The 15304-nt window shown below is 43.0% G+C and overlaps 1 protein-coding gene across 2 annotated transcripts in view; it reads left to right on the top strand.

Moving 5' to 3' along the window:
* Prkcb (protein kinase C beta) overlaps positions 1-15304 on the top strand; it is a 394800-nt gene that overhangs the window by 299310 nt on the left and 80186 nt on the right. The window lies entirely within an intron of this gene.

Genomic DNA, 15304 nt, shown 5'->3' with positions numbered 1-15304 from the left:
TCTCTCTCTCTCTCTCTCTCTCTCTCTCTCTCTCTCTCTCTCTCTGCTCCCATGACATGAGGTCAATTAAAAATTAAAAATAAATCTCTGAATCAGTAATGTGAAACCTACTGTGTGTAGGCTGATTGCCTTTATGTAATGTGTTCATGATCTCTGCTCTCACTAAACATTAATATTTATTCACCTTTTGAAAGCAGGAAAATTTAAAGAGGTATATAATGATGATTCATAATAACTGACACCTAGATTCTGGAATTAATATTTAACTCTATTTGTTTTATCATATATCTGTCGATCCATCTAAATATCCCTTCCTTAACACACTTTCTAGTGCAGTTCAGAATCAGTTATAGATCTCAGTACATGCCCAGCTAAACCCTTCAGGACCCATATCGTTTAACCAAACACAACCATCTAAATGATCATTTTTAAAGTAAAATTTACATACAACAAAATACACATTTCTAAAGTATATCATTCTATGCATTTTGAAATAATGTCTACTTTATACCATGGAGCTATAAACATTAATCAGGAGAAATCACAGGAGCAGATGTAAGTACAGCTGTGGTGTGCTGTGGGAGCCTGCAGGAGGGGAACTCCTCTGCAGTCAGCGGCGGAGGCTTTCCTGAGTAAGTGGCTGGAGCTATACCACAAGGACGAGTTAACCAAGCAACATAGGGAGGCGGTAGGAAATGAGAACCTCACAGTGTCTCCTTGGTGCCCACTCCAAAAGAAGGCTTGGTTAATCTGTACAACAGTCGGAACATGAACTGCACTGGTGTAACAACTAGACCCCAAAAGTATACCAACTCCGATTCAATGGTGATGCAATTTATATTCATCAAACAGTACAAAATGGGTGTTCTTGGCCCCACCTACCCTCTCTCTATGGTAATTAAGGGATAAGACTCCTTCTGTCTTAGATGGCTCCATTACAGTCTCTCTGGCCTCTTCTCTATATTCAGAGGGTGGAGGAGGAGGAAGAATAGAAGGAGGTTCAAGCTGCTTCCTAAAAGGTTTTGTTCTGGAATTGACACATATCACTTCTGCCTACACCCTATCAGAGCAACTCAGTCCATGGCTACACCTCAGTGCAAAGGAGTTTGGGAGAATACATTTGGGGCACCTTTCTTGGCTTGCTTTTCATCTCTGGCATTTTTTGCAATGTCCCAAAAGACCTTCTGAGTTTTCCAACTTTAGAACATCCAGTTTCTCGTACCCAACAAACAAAAATCTTGAAGCACCTCTTTTCGGTGACATTTCCCTGTGTTCAAATCATGGAGCATGCCAGGTGTTGGTGCTGCGTTCCTGAGCCCAGCAGAAGCCAGGAATAAATCAAGTAGGAAGAAGTCAGCAGCTTATGAAATCAAAAGAAACAGGAAGATAGTGCTAGAACTGGACACCCAGGTATTACATTATCATTAAAAAAAATCCTGTCCTGTTCTATGGCTAGGTGTGCATCTAAGGTAGTCTAATATCAAACTCAGAGAAGATAAGAAAAAGAGCAGGAAACTGTCTCTTTTATAGCTTGACTTCCCTGGAATAATGCCCAGGAGGTCAAGTGTCTTGAATGTCCCCAGAGGTCCTGGAAGTTTCCCTTAGACACTCAGCATTTGGTTGCTACTGTCCAAGGCTCTGAGTTCTCCTCAAAATTCACACCTTGGCAGAGTAGATGGTAGTTTTGACCAGAAGTTCCCAGTCTTAATCAGTCATGCACCTGTTTATCTTTTGCCATGAATGTGATTTCTTTTAAGAGAAATATTTTTTCTTTGAGTTGACTTTTGGTTCATTTCCTTTTCTTCCTTTCCACATGGCCCTAGCAGTACTATAAGTACAGTCACAAATCTGACATGCCAGTTAAATGTTTATTTGAATGTTTTCTAGAAGAGCTTATTAAAGAAAGCTAATTTTGTTCTCATAACTTCAGATAGTACCAGCCATAGTTGGTGAGGAACTGTCTTCAGATCTTAGACTCTCATGGTAACTGGCTCCTTGGTGGCCACTGTATTTCAAAGGACATGAAGTCTTGCTGTGATTCTCTGCAGAAAAATCACTGCCCCCCCATCCCTAGATCCTCTCCCTTAGAAGAAAATCATGCATCATGGTTCCTGTGTCTGTAAACATCTTTTCTAGGTTCTCAACCTGTCCTTTCTGTTTTTTACACTGAGTGGATTGAGAATCAAGCTGCTCTTTTGCATTCATTCCTTTCCCTTTGAACAATGGCCTCTCCCATCAGTAGCCTTTGAAAACACCTGTCTCTCGGGTTGTCAGGTAGGAGAGTTAACCAAGCAATGTAGGAAGGTAGTAGGAAGTGGGAAAAGAGATGAAATTAGCTCACCTATCAGTCTGCAGATCTAAGAACAAAGCTTGGACGTCATGCTTGTGAGAGAAGAGGACAGGCATGAGGGGAGAGATGTCTTTGGTTTATAATGTGCCCATGCACATCCATAATTAATGATGAGTCACCCAGGGAACACTTATTGGGTATTTACTGTACACCATCATTCTTCTAGGTGTAGGATAAAACAACAGACAAAAGCACTGCCCTTAAGGACTTATATTCTACTGGTGGTGATGGTGCTGGTGACAGTTGTGCATTATCTCACACTTTCTGAGTCCTTGATACAATAGGTGTCAAATTCATAAATGTTTTTGTGGCTTATCTCACATGTATTCTATGATGTAGATAGTGTCACTGCCATTTCACAGATGAAGAGAATGAGATACAGAAGGTTGAAATGACTTACTGAAGTCACAAGTTAGTAAATGTCATCTAATGGATCAGACTTCATTTAGGAATGGCATAATCAGGGCTTTGTGATGCTGAGGATGGAACCTAGAGTCCCAAGTGTGGTAGGCAAATGCTCCACTACTGAACTACATCCTCCACCCACAACCCTGATTTTGGACTCTTAATACTGACCCTCATTCTCTTCTTCTCAACATTTAGAATGTCAAATGTGTTTGAAAAGGCTAAGTATTTTCCCCGCTCATTTTCCCGTTTGCCTCACTAACTGCCACTTAGTGAGAATTGTGGTTCCAAATAATATAACATGATGCGTGTAAGTCCATAGCATAGTACCTGGTAATTAATATGAGTGCAGTCAATGCTGAAGATGATTATTTTCACTGTGGGCTGTTGTCCTTAGTAGTGGGGAGTGACCTAATCACCCACCACGGAACAGTGTTCACAAGGACTGTGAGTCATCAGTGGGATTCCTGAGAGCTTGGCCTTCACTCCTCTGCCCTCCTCCACAGGCTTCAGCCTCATGGGATCCTCCGAATCTCAAAGGCATCTCTAGCAGGTGCAGCCTCCCCTCAGCTGCTTCCTTGGCAGCCTTGACCTCCATTTTTCTACCCTCTGTACTATGGACCCTACCTACACCCATTCCATTCATACTCCCCTTATCATCTTCAGCATTGACTGCACTCATATTAATTACCAGGTACTATGCTATGGACTTACACGCATCATGTTATATTATTTGGAACCACAATTCTGAAAGAGTTACAGTAACTCTAGTGTATATATTTGGAAATTGTGAGTAAGAGAGGTTGAGTGATATCTCCAAGATATGATCTTGAAGAGCTGTGTGTGGCTTGGAAGAGGAGGACCAGGACCTGAGATCTTATTTTATGATTCCAGTTGCTTCTTCCCATCTCAAACAGTGCTCTTCTCCACTTTGGAGTCCATGAAACTAACTAACTTCCTTCCTTCCTTCCTCCCTCCCTCCCTCCCTCTTTCTTCTTCTCCTCCTTCAGACAGGGTCTCTCCATGTTTTCAGGCTGGCCTGGAACTCTAGGCTGCCTTCAAACTCACAGTCTCCCCGTCTCAGCTTCCTGAGTGCTGGTGTACACTAATACATCAAGTGCTTATCTTTCTTATCTTGAAATAACATTTCCAAACTGCTACAAGAACTGCACAATGACATTTATGTATTCTTCCTTCCTCCATGGAGAAGTGTTAAAAGTAATGTCCTGTGATTGCATTGATATAAAGACAAATACATTAAAATTGCATATTAAAACCTTGACCTCAGAGTTTTTCCCTTGTGATTGTTAAAGAACTTAAAATGTTCCATGAGCCCCTGAGAGGCCAGCCTCCCCACCCCAGCACTATGCCTCGTGGGCTTGCTGGAGAAGGCAATCCTGATTTCCATAGCAGCTTCCCAACCTCCAGGTGCTCCACTGGAGTGCCCTGTGGAAGCAAGAGAACAGTGCAGAGCTCAGAGTCCTAGACAACAGAATCTTGTGCTGGTAGCAGGTGCAGTGCTGGATTCTGACAGGAAGAAGTTTCCTGAGGAGATTAAAGGGGCGGTTAGTTCCTACCAGTAATGAAGACCTTCTCTAAAGTCTTTGAGCCCCAGTTGTGGGAGTCGATCCTAATTTTAATCTCATTAGTGACATGTATTCACACACACACACACACATGGGTACATACATTAGACGTGGTTATATAACCCTGCAGACAAAAGCATTCCTTTTCTTCACCCCTCTTTGCTATCTTCCTGCACCATATGTTAAATTCCTTTATCATATGGCTCACAGAGAGCTGAAAGTCTTTGCTACCTGTTCCCTTAATCCTCTTCCAGGGAACCTTTTGACATTTGCTGTCTGATCTTGGATTCCTGACTTCTCTTCAGTTCTGCCCCAATTATCGTTCTTTCCCCCTCAACCCCCAAGCTTCCATATGCAGTTCTGATTGCAGCATGATTTTTCTGATGGCTCATCTTCCTAAATCACTTTCCTGGATCTCCCAGGTCTCTACTCAGCAAAGTGACTTGCCGCTTCAGTCCTCAGAAGATAGTGAACTGAAAAACAAGAAAAGGTCCGTTTTCCCCTCAGTGAAATTAATTATGTTGAGGAAAATTAAATATCAAGAATTTAAGCTTTATAATTCTTCATCTACTGCAAAAAAACTGTCAGGCACAGTGAGTGAATGTAGCGAGGACTGGAAGACGTGGCATCTGTCTGTGCATCTCGCAATGCCCAAAGGCAGGATGAGCAGCTTGAAAGAGAGGGATTCTTGACAAGGGCCTGACAACCATGTCTCATTTCAAGGCCCTCACCCGTCACCCTTCCTTCCCTGATTGTTTCTCCCTATGGACATGCATCAGCATCACCTCGCTCGGTCACAAGTCTCTCAAATCTAGACTATTTAGAAGTCTAAAGTACCAAGAAGGAAAGCTAATGATCTCATGTGGCTCAGGGATCCATATAATCCAATCAGATGTGCCCAGGGAGGAGGAGGCAGCCACACATCAGGAGAATGACAGAGGTGTGCTTTTTGAAAAGCATATATGGTGTGAACAAGATTTTCTAAGAGAAGAATGAAAATGACCAGCCTGTCTGGTCCATAGGCCAAAGGAAGAATTTCTTTAAGTCTGTATATTCCTTAAATTGTTGCCTGATTTTGGTGTGTGCGGGATCACCATGTTAAATCAAATCATCTTATTGAAGGGCCATGGAACCCATGAACATAAAAACTCTGCACAGGATTTAATTTTCCAGGCATGGTAGCACAAACCTTTAAACCCATCACTCAGGAGATCACAAGTTTAAGGCCAGCTTGGGCTACATTGTGACATTCTGTCTCACAAAATCCAAGGGCTAGGATTGTAGCTCAGTAGTAGAGCAAGTTGCCTAGCATGCCCGAGGTGATGGGTTTGACCCCACAAAAGGGGAAAAGAAATAAGAAAAATGGTCTCGGGTCCAATTAAGGTGATTCCATAGTTGTTGCCCTCCACACATCATCATCTCTGCGTATGCATCTCCATGTACCACATCAGAAATTCACAGTGCTGTTCGAACAGCATAACCATCTATAATCTTTTCTGCAACAAACAGCAGAAATCTGTAGCCTGTAATCATCTACTAGTGGTAGATATTTTGAATATGCAAATGAGGATGAGTCATGGGGTTAGAGGTAGCATATTTACTTCTCCCTCATCCTTCTCCCCCATTGTTGCTTTGTGTACTGACCACATCAAACACCATAGAGATCGGATATTTTTGAGCACTGGGAATTCATCCCAGTGTCTTCTGCGTTGCTCATTTAATTTGCACCATCATCTTATTAAGTAGGCCTATCATTATCTCCATTTTAAGGATACAGGAACAGAGCCTCAGACAGGTGGGAGACTTACAATCATGCACAATCATGCAGTAGAGAGAATGGATTCAAGCTCAGGGAGTCCCTCACAGCATCCACCACACTCAGCGTGACCCACTCCTGCAACAGAGAAGCTCCCAGCTCTACCCAGCAGTGCTCTGTCACGTCAACAACAAAGCCAGTCTTGTGCTCAGGGGGCAGATCAGATTATAGAGAAACAGGCTTTCTTTGTGCCACCTAATTGTTCAAATGCACAACAGACCCTTAAGGGCTTCATTTCATCGTCTTTTGGTAAAAGACATCAATTACTGGCTTGTTTTCCCAGGAACCATCTACAAAACAGTCAAATTAAATCTGCTTTTATTTTAACCATCTAGCTTTGTCAAGTTTAACATATGACTCAAAGAAATTTGACTAAGCCAGACATGTCACCAAAGTTTATTTTATTTATTAGGCACTTCTGTTCTCTGTTCCTTTTTTCCTTCTGTTTTTGCAAAAGCACTTGAGAGTCGCCTTAGTGAATTTGAAGTATATAATTCAGAGTATATTTTAACTGCAGTTACCATGGTATACATTAAATCTCCACTACTTGTCTCTTAGAGTTGAAACTTTTGCACCCCACCCCTGCTTCCTACTCTGCCCCCTTCCCCAAGCCTTGACAAGGGCATCTACATAGTGCTCCTCTTATGTCTATTTTAGATTCTACGCTTAAGTGGGATTCTATGATAATTATCTTTCTATGTCTGCCTTATTTCCCTTAGAGTAAGGTCTCCCAAGTTGACCAATGTTTATTTTTAACTCAAACAAATGCTTCAATAGCTGTCACTGACCTGTGCAATTCTGATAATGCTGGTGATTAGGGGCGAGGCGACCTCAAGCGCCAAAATCATACTTCCATCATATTTGTTATTAAAACTCAGTTAAGCATTTCTGATTCAACTCAACCAAGCATATTCATTCAGAACACAGAGGCAACCATTTGGGTTCAAAGCTCCTGTTCCCTCACCACTCCTTTCCTGTGGCCTCTGTGAGTCATCTCTTCCATCCAATAGTGGTATTGTTTAACAACAACAAGTTTTCAAGAGCTCCATTCTAAACTTCCTTTCACATTTCTTTGGCTTTTTCTATGCTAGGGGGCAAAAATTCAACTTGATTAAATCCAAAGTGTGACATGGCATCATTTTAAAAGGTTTAAGGTCTTAAGAGATGGCATAGTTGGTAAAGAACTTGCCATGCAAGCATGAAGACCTGAGTTCCATCCTCAGCATCCAAGTAAAACTCCAGGCAGAATGAAAAATGCTTGTAATCCCAGAACTGGAGAGATGGACCGGTGGCTCTCCTAAGCTCACTGGCCAGCCAGCCTAGCCTACTTGGTGAGCCAGAGCAATAAGAGACCCCACCTTAAAAGACAAAATGGGCCAGGTGTGGTACTGTATTTCTTTAATCTCAGCACCCAGGATTCAGAGGAAGGTGGATCTCTGCAAATTTAAGGCCAATCTGCTCTACGTATTGCGTTCCAGGCCAGCTAGAACTATATCGTGAGATCTCGTCTCAAAAACAAACAGCAACAACCAAAAATGGACAGTTCCTGAGGAACAACACCTAAGGTTGTCCTCTGACCTCCACATGCATGTGCATACATGCGCATACGCACACATGTGCCTGTGCACCCACACATACACAAATATGCACACATACCTACAGTACAAACACATAAATAAAAATAATAAAGACATATGCAGTTTTAATTCTCAATGTACCTTCTGCCATAACCTCTGATATGAAAATCAGCTCAACTCTGACACAGATCCAAGCTTTTATTAGAGATTTGTACTCATTTTTATTTTATGAAGAAATTTTCTTTTGTTTTGAGACAAGCTGTCATTCTGTAGCCCAGACTGACCTTAAAAATCACAGCAATCCTCCTGTTTCAGCTTCCTTATTACTGGGCTTACCGATGTACACTGTCACATCTGGCAAGAAGTTTTTCAGTATGGAAGCCATTGCTCTTCTTTTTGTCAAACCAACTTGAAGATTTCATGGAAGAAACGACTCAGCCCCACCTAGACCTGCAGAGGTTCCCAATGCACAATTGCCTCGTTGTACCACGTTTCAATTTTTTCTGAAGTGTTCCTTCAGTAAGCAATGGCTATTTTTTTGCCATCTCCAAACAAGTTATTAAAAGCCCCAAATCATTTCTAGATTGCTAATGGCCTTTTCCTGCTAGAAGCAAAGGCACTCACGTCACACAGCTTCATCTTAAACTGGCATGGCCACAATATCATAAAATTTAAACATATGTATATGTACATTTACATGTAGAAGATTCTATCCAAAACTCAAACTATAGGACTATGCTTTGCAGGATCAAAGCTGAGGCCTTCAAGATAACCTAGAACACATCAGGACATCTTCATGCAGAGTGAAAGTTGAAAAGGGGTCGGGGGGCTGCTCAGAAGTTAAGAATTCATAAACACAGCAAAGGCACTGGGTTCTTACTATTGGTGAAACTCTTAACAAACCTTATCCCATTGACTCACCATCATAGCCCTATAAATCCTTGGGCTCTTGTCTGTGCCACATCCCTACATCCAACATGTTGAAAGAACATCTGGCTGGAATAACTCTCCTTCCTACTCCAGATGTTTAGTTATCAAAGGTATTCTCATTTTATTTTTGTTAGAGTGATAAAATATTCTGACAAAAATCAACTTAGGGGAGAAAGGGTTAATTTTAGCTCACAATTCAAAGTTTGTCACTTCAGGGAAGTTGCAGCAGCAGGAGCTTGAGTTAGCTGTTCATATCACATCCAGTCAAGAGCAGAGAAAATGAATGCATGCGTGCTCACGCACTTGCTTGCCTGTGCTCAGATCCATTTCCCCACTCTTACACAGTTCAGGGACCCCTGCCTAGGGGATAGTGCTACCCACAGTAGGCTGGGTCTTCCCACATCAATTGACTTAATTAAGATAATCGCCCACAGACATGCCCACAGGCCAGCCCAATATAAACAATCCCACATTGAAACTTTCTTCCCAAATGATTCTAGATTGTATTGGTAGTTAAAGCAAACCATCACAAAGGACAAGGTTGCTTAAGCCTCTCTCTTCATCTTTGGTATGTAGATCCAGTCTGAAGGAGAACCTTGTTAGGTCTGTATGGCAAACAGCATGCATCTGAGAGGGCCTGGACACTGGGGGATAGAGGTTCTTGCGCCCCCTTGGAATTTTAGAAGTTAGTAGATGGTCTACCAATTCCACAGGGGAGTTTTGTTTGCCATTGACTAAGCATGCAGATTCCTAAGGAGGGTCCTCTTAGTCTGTCCTAAAGGACTTCTGTCTAGCTCCAGCTCTAATGTCCTTGCTTTCATTCTGGGCTCTGCATAAGATCTCCTGGAGAGTATGTTTCTACAGAACTGATAGTCTACTTTTCTAGTTCATGTTCTGCCTTGCCCACATATATGGAGAATGTGGGAAAGAATCCCTTATACCTATGGGAATATTTTGAACACTCTTCTTATTCTCCATAATTATCCTTTGCTTCAATAACTGTGGCTTACTTGATGACAAGTACTGGCTTTGCATGTGTTATGTCAGTTGGTCTCATCACAACCTTGCCAGGGAAAATGTATCTCAAAGAAGTTGAACTAACTAGAGAAAAGCACATATAAAAATCAGGATTTGAATGCATGCCTCCTGAGCTTGAACTTGCAGTGATTTTACAGTTCTTGTAAGAAGTTTCCAGATAATCAGACCCCATTGATGCCACAATTATATTCATATGTTGCAGAGATTGTAAAGAGATTGTGTAAACGCAAGGATGCCGAAGTTAGCCTTCATGCCAGAGCCAGTATGCACCCAGAGTTTTCTCAAAGTCTTGCCCCTGACTGGTTGAGTGCCCTGGGGAGAACAACTGGACAGTGTTTGGCACGTATTCCAGACCCTGACCATTAGTGCACATCCTGGTGGACTTTGACTAACTCACCTCTTTGTCCTCCTCCAGTGAGGGCCAGGCCCGGCGCAAGGAGAACCTAAAACATTTAGAAGCTTCTGATTTAATTGTTCTGGAGCGTGGCCCAAGCATCAGCTCCTAAAAGCTCTGCAGGGAATTCTGATGTGTAGTTGAAGACACAACTCTTGCAAACCCAAGGAGAGCAGGGAGGAAGGAGGAGATGGTGTTTGCTTTAAAACAGAGCTGTACTGGTTTAAAGTAACCCGTATGGGTCTTCAGTGGGGGCTGGTGGAATCAAAACAGAAAACAGCCCCAGATAGCTATAGATCCTCAAATGATGCCCCTGTCCTGCCTCCAGCCTTGTCCACAAGCTTGCTCCTAGTGTGCTGTGTATAAGAGAGGTGGGGTATAGGGCCTCAGAGTTTCCCTTTTGGTGCCTACATACACCATAGGCTCATGAACGAACTTGCTTACCCATACCTTCACACTGACTTTGTTCATATACCCAACCAATGCCCTTTGAACAAGTTAGTGCTTAGGGAGTCTATGAGCACCAGTATCTTTTTCTGGGTTGAATTATTTCCCCATCTCTGCTTGTTAGACAAGGTCACAGACTCTAATGATGGTGGATGTGTTGCTTTCTTCTCCCTCTCCTCCTCCTCCTCTTGCAACTCTGTTTCAGGGATGTTATTGAGAACACCATCTACTGCAACGTTGTATGTGCAAAGATCAGTGCATGGCCTTGCCTTCACACCTACGTTCTAGGAAGAGCTTATTTTTTTCTGCTTGGAAAGGGACTTCCCTTGTAGAAAATATAAATTTCATTATATTTTGTATATATCTAGTTGTGTTGGCTTCTAGGAAGGAGAGGGAGGGGGGAGGAAGAGAGGGAGGGAGGGAGGGAGGGAGGGAGGGAGGACAAGGAAGGTTAAGAGAAGAGGGGAGAGGAGAGAGAGAAGAGACAAGCAGAGAAAGAGAAGGAAGGAGAAAGAATGCATTATACACACTCATAAATAAACACACATACACAGGTATTTACTATATAGATATATAAAATCATCTTTAACTACCTATATTAAAGTATAGTTTATGTGCCATAAAATTCACTTGTTTATGTTATATAGTATTGAACACTGCACAAGTTCTTTGGGAAATATGGATTGAGTGTAGCCATGTGCACACATTAAATAATGCTGAGATCTATTAAAGCTCTGAGTAATCAGATCTGGTGACCCAGATCTAGGGAGTTGTAGCTGCTTTTCCCCACTCAGATCTGTCAAGTTCTGTGTTCACCGAGAGACCCTGTATCAGATAAGGTAGAGAACAAAAGAAGATGCTGAAGTCAGCCTCAGGCATCCACAAGTGCAGCTTGTGGATGGGTGTGTGCAGCTACAGGCACACACATGCATACACCACACATATGTGCATGCACACACACACACACACAATAAAAGTGCTGTGGATTAAGACAAAGGGGTATCTGTGATGTGAGCGCTCATACTTAGAGAAGGTGGGGGCGGTCAGGACCCCTCTGAGGTCTCCATGGAATGTGACCGCCCTCAGGAGGTCAGAGGCCAGGTGCTTGAGTGTATCTGGGAAAAGCCCTGCAGGGAGAGACCTGAGAGAAGGATTTTGCTCTGTGTGATGTAGAAGATGGAGGAAGAGCTAAAGACGGTGGAGTGTTCTGAGCTGACCTGAGTTTGTCAGGTATCATTTGTTTGTGTGGAGCATCAAGTGTGTGTGGAGCTTGGGAACAAGAAGAGTGGAAACCGCTGTTTAGAAGCAATCACAGGCGCTGTGTTCAGGGACTTCCAACAGTCCTCTGGGACTTTTCTCAACAAAGATGATATTGAGGATGAGCACGGTAGCATACAGAATTGTGGCCCTGTCCCCCCGACTCCCAAAAGAAATGTTCACGTTATAAGCACTGGTACTTATGACAATCCTTAGGTCTTTACTTGAACATATGGTCTGCAGAAGTGATGAGTTACGATGAGGTCACTCTTGACTAGAGTGGGCCATAGAAAGGCTAGTGTCCTTATAAGAGGAACCTTTGGGCACAGACACAGAACACACAGGGAAGAACACCATGTGAAGATGGGGCAAAAATTGGAGCAATTGGTGATTCTATAAGCCAGGGAATACCAAGGCTTGCTGGCAGCTACCAGAAGCTGAGAGAGGGGCATGGGCAGAATTCCCCTCAGTCTTCAGCAGCAGCCGACCCTGCCGAAACAGTGACTTTGGACTTCTTACCACCAGAACGCTGAAGGAATACATTTTAGCTATTTGAAGCTACTTGGTGTTTGATTCTTTGTCAAAAGAACCCTAGGAAGCAAGTCCAATGCAGGTGTTAAGTACTCATCTTTTGCGAAACACGGTGCTGAGTTAAGTGTGCACTTTACATGCTGAGTTAAGTGTGCACTCTGGCTCATGGCATTCCCTCAGTACCACCCAGAGATGAGGGTTCTTGGCACCCCCGTTTTACAGACAAGGAAACCAAGGCTCAGAAAAGCTAAGCAAATTTCTCAAAGTTGCACCACTAGCTTATGGCAGACCTTAAACTATGTTCCAGGTCTTCTAACTCTGAAATCTATACACTCACCACTACAGAGCAGTAGCCATCAGTGCGCACAGGCCAAGATGCTGGGCACGCTTTGCCATTGGGATTTACCAGCAAAGTTCATCACCACAGACTTTCCGGCTGGGAGTCTGTGGGCTACTTTTCTTTATTTTATTTGCTGTCACTGGAGATCTGCTATTTATCAGCTCTCCCAGAAGATTCTTGGGTAACAGATGTGGCTTGGAATTTGATAAGAACATCACTTCAACACATCCTTTCAATCTGTTTGGAATCCTCACCCTGGAGATACAGGGACAGCTGAGCAAACAACCCACGCCCTCTATGTTGGTATTAAAGTTTCTAAGAAGTTCCAGGAACTGCTTGATGCAATTAATGAGAGATTTATTTTCACTTAAAGGCACAGTGAGGAATGTGGCCACTGCCATTGCTAGTGCCATGGATGTTTGTTTTTATTTTTTACTTTCGTTATCTTTCTCCTTTAAGCATTAATGAAATGACCGAGGTGTGCCAGGCAGTGACTAGTGTCTTAAAAACACTAAGCAAATAATAGTTTAGGTGTAGAGAAATATGTGGAAAACGTATATCAGGGCTGCGAGATGGCTCCATCGTGAGCATGTCAGATCACCACCCACAGTCCTGGGTGCTTTGGATCCCCTGTTCCTCCACCAAGAATGGATGGGAGGGGTCCTGGAGTCTGTGAATGAGGGTACGGTTATGACAGGGCATCTTAGCAGCTACGGGCGCTTCTTCTGTCTCCAGCCCCTCTGCTCCCTCGTATCCCAGCCAGGTCTCGTTCTTGCTGACTCTCTGAACTGTTTCAGCCCAGCTTTCTCTGCAGCCAGACAGCAGAATCTCCTGTCACCTGATTCTACTTCTCAGGACAGTGGCTTCCTTCACCTGTTGTTCCTGGTTGGCAAGGGCTGGGGACGGAAGAGCAACTCCTGATTACCACAGACAGAACAGCAGGAAATAGGCTGAAGACACAGTTTCACTCTGCAGCCAGATTCCCACCTAAGCAGATAGCTCTGTTTGGAGGGTGGAGTCAGTGCCCCACAGTCCACATCAACTCAGATGGGCAGCTCTGGTGGGGGACAGAGGCAGGAGAAGGCTCATTGCTCTGGAACTGTAAGCCAGAAACCTTCTTCCTAAAGCACTCTACACATCCCTGCATCTGTAGTGCCGTGGCCACTGCTGACTTCAAGGTGAGAGAAAGCAGTAGAAGCAGGAGACAGGGTGGGCTCAAGAACGCAGGTGAGTTCAGGCTAGAAGCTTTGGTATGCGGATGAAGAACTCTAAATGCTTCCATGCCCAAGTTCAGTTGGACATTTTATCATTAGGATAGGAGCTGAGCAGGTGTACTGATCTGCCTGCCTCCTGCCTGTCAGCTCCTAGGTCAGGTGTGAGCACTTTGCTTCCTTCATCTCCTGACCGTCTTGGGGCTTCTCCCAGTGTTCAAGTGGAACATTTAAAGACAGGAACTTTGGGCTCTCAAAACGAACACCTCAGTGGGTAAAAGTGCTTACTATACAGACCTGATCGCGTTGATTTTGATCCCTGGATCCCACATATAAAGAGAGAACTGACTCCTGAAACTTGTCCTCTGACCTCCATACCTCCATATATGTACTGTAGCGTGTATGTGCCTATACTCACACACACACACACACACACACACACACACACACACACACACATACACCCTGTTAATAATGAAATAAAGACAGGAACATTGACCATGTAAACCTAAGTTCAAATCCTGTTCCTGGCTCTGGGTTTATTATGACAGCCTACCTACTCTTCTAGGCATCAATCCCTAACAGTACCTACCTCCTAGAATCTTATGCTAAGTAAATAAATATAACAAGTAAAAACCAATAATTGCTTAAAACATTGATGAGCACTAAACAATACCATGGTGATTAGCAGTGCTTATAAAACTGCTGATGCGGTGCCTTTAGTAAACTTGTCAGCCTCATTGCTCTTCCCTCTGGGAAGCCTTCCCAGGAGCTCCCAGACCATGTTAAGTCTCTCTAAAATGTGGTCCTGCCCTGTGCTTCCCAAGAACCACCCAGAAAATAGGACATGGAGGTCACAGTTCCCTCTGGTGTGGTCAGGATCAAGGATAATAATAAAGCAATGATAATAACCATGTGTCCATGACCCACCTGGTTAGCTGACCCTCATCACGACCACAGTTCTTAGGAAGAAGCCCTAGGACAGCAGGAAAGGCTGCTAAAACACCACTTTAAGACATAAAATTGAATGAGTTTTTAACCTTTAAAAAAGATCTCCATTTCATTTTAGAATATATTGTTCCTTGCAGAAAGACTCATTGTTCAATATTGTTCAATATTGAACTCATTGTTCAATATTGTATAACTGTATTAATTCAACTGTGAACCTAGAAACTTACAGCCACTTGTGAAAGAGATGTACTCTTGCTCTGGAGTATATTACTAAATATGTTAAAGCTGTAATGAAATGCTCCTTCTAATGATGTAGTCATTAAAAATTTTTTTTAATTTACTTCATGTTAATTAGTAGATATGAAAAACATTACCATCAAAATCTACCTGATGAGTTTATTTCCATGCTCAGGTGCCAAGGATCTCAGAAAGTACCCAACTGTGACTAGGACTAGTCATATATATATATAT

The sequence above is a fragment of the Nannospalax galili genome, unplaced genomic scaffold, assembly GCF_000622305.1.
Source record: "Nannospalax galili isolate Female #2095 unplaced genomic scaffold, S.galili_v1.0 scaffold84, whole genome shotgun sequence".
Taxonomy (NCBI): Eukaryota; Metazoa; Chordata; class Mammalia; order Rodentia; family Spalacidae; genus Nannospalax; species Nannospalax galili.
This window is presented reverse-complemented; position numbering and strand designations above follow the sequence as displayed.